Raw genomic sequence first — 7330 nt, forward strand, 5'->3', positions numbered from 1 at the left:
AACCATTTGCCCCCTTCCTGCAGCCTCCTCTCATTTTCTTACTTCTCGCCTCACGTAGCTTTCCCGGTACATGTGTCCCGCTCAGAATATGAGCCACATCCCCAACAATCTCCGTTTTGGAAAATATTCACCACTTAGGAAATCTGAAAGAATAACCGCTGCTCCACTCGGAACAGTAGATTGGGTCTGTCTCCTATTTAGCACTTGGAGACGTAAACCAAGTCCAAGCAACACTTGAACTTGTCCATGGTAACAGGAACTCCACCTAACTTGTAACGACCCTGTAAATTTTACTGCTAGAAATATAAAAATGCTCTGATACCACACTGTAGCGCCTCGAACTCGGTAGAGCTTGGAGTGTTATCCTGTCTATACATGTCTCTGATACCATATTGTAGTAACCTGAAATCCCACAATGGGTATCGGGTACACCTGTCCATATCTCGAATAAAACATGCAGTGAAAACATATACATAAACTTCGAATACAATACCATAGTTCTAGAACTATTATATCATATATACACATGTCTCCCCAAAAACCAAATAATACTACAACCCAAGGTAATACAAAACATATCCATATACATATACATACTAGTGTCTCACCAACACTATCTTCAAACCAACTAACTATCCTGCATGGAGCTCTTTATGTTCGGTTATCTGGATTTCCTGAAATGTTAAAAGATTATAGGAGTGAGACACCTCTCAGTAAGACGTAATAGATTATTGTCAGTGTGTGGCAACATGAGATCTGGTGTAGCATAACTTATAGCCTTTAAACAATTAACTTTAACTGATAAATCATGTAAATATGTTTATATATATAAACATACATGTTTTCCTACGTAAACATACTTTATTATAATAGATTTCCCTGTATACGTAAATCGTCTGATACATTTATACATACATAAAACTTTCCCTATGACATTCATATATCTCGTTATGTAATAACCCCACATGACCGAGTTATGCGGCCTGCAGGTTGGACTTAACCATGGTTGCCCTACTAGCCTAAGTCAAACGTGTCATATCTGTAGTACGATTGCCCACCTAGCCTGGTTCGAACCCATCCTACTCTCTGCAACACTTCTTGGGCCGAACCCAGGGGTTATCCTACTCTTCATAATACTTCGGGCTAATCGACTATGTTACCAACACTTTCTGAATAGTGTGGTTACACTAACTAATCTGTACACCTAGTCTAATCTAAACCCATCCTGCTCTCCGCAACAATTCTCGGGTCTTGCTAGCTAGCAACGGTATCGTGCTCTGAACATAATTAGTCCATCAGGGTTCTGATATCATATAATACAATTTATAATATAACTATTATCATGATCTCATTTCATACTCATTATTTCATAAATCTGTGTGAATAATGTTTTCATTGTCACGTCATATCTGTCAAATCATAATCGGTATAAAACCGTCATATCACAGCTATCTCGGTATAAAATCGGTATAACATATCATAACTCAGCTTAAAGTCATCATTTCATAACTCTACATAAATTCGTCATGTCATGTTTATGTATAATTTTGTTGTATCATGAATTATGTATAAATTTTGTGTAACGACCCCAAAAATAATATGCATGGAAGTGTTAAAAAAATAATATTATATTAAATTAATTAATTAAATAAACAAATAAAATGAATAGTATTATAATAATAATAATAACTTATTGGAATAAGATATATATATATATATATAATATTAATATAATAGAATAATGTTACAATATATATATTTAGTTAACATCACGAAGCTAGAAGCTTCTTGATTGAATTTGAAATGGGATTGCAATGGAATGGTTGTGAAGCACTCGCACTCCCATCTCTCTCTCCTCTCTTTCCATTTCTCTAACCTCAAGCTTCCTCTCTCTCTCTCTCTCTCTTCAATTTTTCTTCGTCCGTAAGTCAAATCAAAAAAGAACACCACTACAAGGTCCTAGTGACAATTCTTAACAAGTTAATTAGAGCAGATTTTAGGTTTAAGCTTCCTAAGCACCACTCTAGGGTCAAGGTAAAGGGAATAAATTATGTTAGTTATTTTACAAATTCAATCGGTTAAATTATAATATGTGATTCCTAGAATACTGTATATGGTTTTTTAGAATAATTTTATGGGTATGAAAATTATGGTTTATTTATTAAATTGTAGTATTTGATTAAATTAGATTTTTTTTAGAAATATTTTGGAATTAAGTTAAACTAGAGAGATTTGATTAAATTATATTTTTGGGAATATTTTGGAATTAAGTTAAACTGCAAGGATTTGATCAAATTAGATTTTTGGGAATATTTTGGAATTAAGTTAAACTGTAGGGATTTGATTAAATTAGATTTTTGGGAAAAACCTGGTATTATGAGTTTGAGAAAACCCTAGAAAAGGTTATATATTATTTTTCAGCAAAACCTATATTTTTCCTGGGTAATTATTATATTAAGAATTATTACTCAAATTGTGTGGCATGAGAAATGACTATACGATTACAATTAGAATATTTTATAACGATATACATTAGATTATGATTTTATATTGAGTACAAGAAATGTTATGTACATAATTTTATACTGATTTTAGAATTTTATGAATATGATGAAAATATGATATGATAGCTTTATGCAGTAATATGACACGGCAAATTTATGCTAAGTTAGGGAATGACTGCTTTAAGTCAAGTATGATATGTTATGCCGGTTTTATACCGAGATAGATATGATATGACTGTGAAAACATGACTTATATAGATTTATGAAATGATGATTATGAAATGAGATCATATTTATATAAATATTATATAAACTATACCATATGATATTAGAACCTTGATGGACTAGGTATGTTTATAGCACGGTACCGTAACTAGCTAACAAGATTAGATAGTGTAATTCCCTTATGTGTCGACCTAAGGAGTGTTGAGAAGAGTAGGATGGGCGGACCAAGTTGGGTGTATAGCTGACAGTGCTGCCACACTATTTAGAAGATATCGGTGTCAGAGCCGATTAGCCCCAAAGTGTTGAGAAGCGTAGGATACCCACTGTGTGCCGAGCCGAGAAGTGTTGGGAAGCGTAGGATGGGTGGACCAGGTTGGGTGGACAATCATGCGTAGTTATGTTGTGTTTGACTTAGCTTGATAGGTCAATCATGGTTAAGTCCAGCTTTCGAACCGCACAACCCGATCATGTGAAGTTAATTCATGATATTATGCTAGAACCATCAAGGAAAAGAAAATGAAGTATCTTATGTATATATGTAGTTTTATGAAAACATAATTTTCTATTACGTTAAAGTATGTTTGAGTAGAAAATAAGTACCTTGAAATGTATAGGTGTGAGTTATGATTGTTATACAGATGCTTTTAAGTTACAATTTAATTACTATTTATGTTTAAATATGTAAAACTCATTTGCCACACATTGACAATAATTTATTCCATCTTACTGATTGGTGTCTCATTCCATGATTATCCAATATTTTTCAGATGTTGTGTGGAGTATAGCAGTGATCAGAGTAGTGTAGTGAAGCATGGGTGGGATAGAAGGTCGTGTGTAGAATTGTATTATTTATTTATATTTTTAAATGAGTTCAGATCTTTATTGTGATAATAGGATTGATTTAGTTATATTGAAATAGTTTAGTACTCTAGTAATATGCATTTAAGGTCTTCTGCTGTGATAGACTTGGTGTATTCCCAAGAGGGGGGTGAATTGGGTATTTAAAAATTTATTCCTGGGTTTAACTAATTCAACAGTAGCATTACACAAACTTAAGATCTTTCTATTTAATTATAAACTCAATCAACACATGTACTACATATAATGAATCAAGCATACAACATACATGTGTTGAAAATAAATGTGCAGAAAATAAATTTGCTGAAATATAAAGAACACGCATGATATGTTATCGAGGTTCAGCTAACTATGCCTACGTCCCCGCCTCTAGCTCGCAAGCCCGAGGATTCCACTAATGGCTCACTTAACGGGTGGAGCGGCACCTAATACAACCAGGTCAATTAGCACAGGGTTGACCTCAACCTTTACAAACTCTCCTTGTGGGGCGAAGAAGGCCCTAGGTCAAATTCACAAGGTTGACCCCAACCTACACGCCTTACCGGGATAGCGCACCTAGCTTTCCTAACCTGGTTTAAGTCAGTCCGGGACTATTCAACAGGGCTAGTCTCCCTCTTTAGGCCTGCTCCTGGAATACAACAAATGTGCATAAAATTTGTACATAGAAATACACTTCTTACACAAGCAGGTATGTGTACCAAGTACAGCTCAATATAATCAATGCACCCCAATGATGTAAGAACTATAAGTTCAGTGCTCTACGTGTGCAATCAATACTCAAGGTTATGTCTATGGTCTATCAAGCACAAGAGTGTATATTAAAGCAAGATTTGAAACACAATACATGAATATCACAATATCATATCAAGGTTTCAAATATGCAAGCTAGATGATTCAAACAACCTTAATAAGATGTTCTCAATGTTCTAAGCACAATGGATGTTTCAATGCAAACTTTGAAAATAATTTTTGCACACAAAGATATAGGCTAAGGTAACTTGTAATGACAATGCAAGAATCACAAGCCACTAAGTCTTCCCACACAAGATTTATCAAATGAAACCGGTGGAAGAACTTTAAGTTTTACTCTCGACAATAAAAACAATAAGCAAAACAAATGAGAGTTTGAGCTAATGAGGATTATGCACAAGCACTCTAAATATACTCACAACACTTGAATGATCAAGGAAAATGACGTTTTGAAGTGTATGGGAGTATTATAGGCTAAAAAGGGATTTTTGATTTTGAGAGAATTTTGGCCCTAATCAATTTGCTAATCCTTGCTAATTATAACAAATGAACAAGTATTTATAGGCAAGGAGGATTTTTTGACCGTTGGGGACATACTGGGTATAATTAAATTTGTTTTGAAAGCTATTAAGAAAATTAACCCAGTTTACCCCACTTAAAAATTCAGTAAAAATTATTTTAACCCGCAAGGTTCGAGTGCCTGGCCTGAGGTTTGGGTGCCTGAGTAGACACAATCAAAAATCCAATTTTTAATGGTTCAGGTGCCCGAAGAGTGAGTCGGAGAGCCGAACAAAAGTCAATAGCATTTGTTCGTTAGTTTGGGTGCCCGGCTCATAGTTTGCTTAACCAAACTAAGCACTTCGGTCACCCGAGCCCAATTTGAACGCAAATCTTCGGTCGCCTAGGTAGTTGAAAAGTGTTCTGACATAAGTTTGAGTGTTCGGGAAAGACACGTTCAAATCAGGTTCGGGTGCCCTAACACTTAAGTCAATATGTTGACTTGTTCGGTCGCCCGAGCCGTTTTACACTGCCTGGGTTCAATCGCCCGAATCCTCTCAATGTTTTCTATTGAGTTCATTTTTAGCCTGACTTGATTCCCCTGATATAGTAAATGATGTTGGGGACTTTCTAATGTGTAAGTGCTGGGACCTAGGGTCTTTTCTAAGGCCTTTTTAAGTACGCCAAAAAACCTAGCGTCGGTTGATCTTCCCTAAGGTCTCTACGGTCTTTGAGCTTTAGTTCCTACATGCATGCCATGCAGTAATTATTACAAACTGTTCCTATATTACTATTACAGACCCAAATTATACAAAATATAAATTACAATGAATCTTCAGGGTCTTTAGACTTTGAGTCTTCATGTGCCATTGGTTGATTTGCTAATTATATACCTACACACAAACTCGAAAGTCATCAAATACCAAGAGTATTTGTTATTATCAAAATCGGGTATGACCTATCAGGTCAACACGTTGTCTATATCAGTGTTTTTTATATTACAAAATATTCTGGTGGTATCAGGGGTTTTTAAACGAAATTTTTTGGGTCGTCATATTTTGTCATATCATAAATTCTGAAAATAAATATGTAATTTCATAAATTATGTATAAATCTGTCATATCATAATTTCCATATCAATCTATCATATCATAATTTCTGTATAAATCTATTATTTCAAAATTTTGAAATAACTCTGTCATAATTTCATTACTCATGGCACACAATTTGAGTAAATATTTCATTATATAATCATTTGCCTGAAAAACTATTTCATTATGATGAAAATATTGGTATAAACTTTCCTAGGGTTTACCCAAGTTCAAATGCCAGGTTTTTCCCCAAAACATACATATAATACATTTCAAAATCTATCATTTCCATATGCTTGAATACCCATAAAATTTTATATACTATTCTTGTAATCGAATACTATAATTTAAGAGGTTACATTGCTGAAAATGATTGAAATAATCTATTCCCCTTACCTTTTTCTTGGAGTGGTGCCTAGGATGCCTACACAACAAATCTGTTCTGGTTAAACTGCTAAGATTCGTCGTTGGGATCCCGAAATAGCATTTATCCTTCAATTCAGGCTTAAAATGGATGAGAAATCAAAGAGAGAGAGAGAGAGAGAGAGAGAGAGAGAGAGAGAGAGAGAGAGAGAGAGCTTTGCAGCTTAGAGAGAGAGGAAGAGAGAGTTATGATTTTCCTTCAAATAAAATGAACTGAAACCTATTTATAAGCTACTGCTCGGACAAAACCGTCGACGATTTGGTTTTAACCAAACCGATTTTTGCCGTTTTATCCTTATTAGGCCTCAGTAAGTCACAGTTTGGTCTTGCACCAAACTAATTTCCCCATTTTCTGTATTATTTTCATTATTAGCGTTTTTCCAGGTCTCTACATCCTCCCTTCCTTATATAAATTTCATCCTCGAAATTTGCTACTAACACTTATACCACCTTTGGAAAAATCGCTGAAATTTTATTAATTACTTTCACTTGTAGCGGAGGAATACCGTGGTTACATAAACGGCTTTGGGAGATTACAATAACCAAATCAAAACTCTCCCAAAACCACTTAACATAAAAAGCATCACATTTAGATTTACAATAAATTACACACTATTGCCTAACCTGCTTAAAACTTGCTTACATACAAACGAATACTTACCTAAACTATTACATTATCTGTCTAACTCTGGGCCCTGCTAAACAAGTGTGAGTACCTCTGGCGCATTTCTTCCTCTAGTTCCCATGAGACTTCCTCAACTGCATGATTATGCCAGAGCACTTTTACTAGCGAGATCTTCTTAGTGCGTAATTCCTGCTCTTTCTGGTCTAAGATCTAAATCGGCACTTCATCGCAAGATAGAGTATTCCTGAGCTCCAAGGACTTGAAGCTTATCACATGTGAAGGATCCGGGATGTACTTTTTCAATATAGATACATCGAACACATCATGGATCCTTGATAGTGCTGGGGGTAAAGCTA

The sequence above is a fragment of the Malania oleifera genome, chromosome 11 (assembly GCF_029873635.1).
Source record: "Malania oleifera isolate guangnan ecotype guangnan chromosome 11, ASM2987363v1, whole genome shotgun sequence".
Classification (NCBI taxonomy): Eukaryota; Viridiplantae; Streptophyta; class Magnoliopsida; order Santalales; family Ximeniaceae; genus Malania; species Malania oleifera.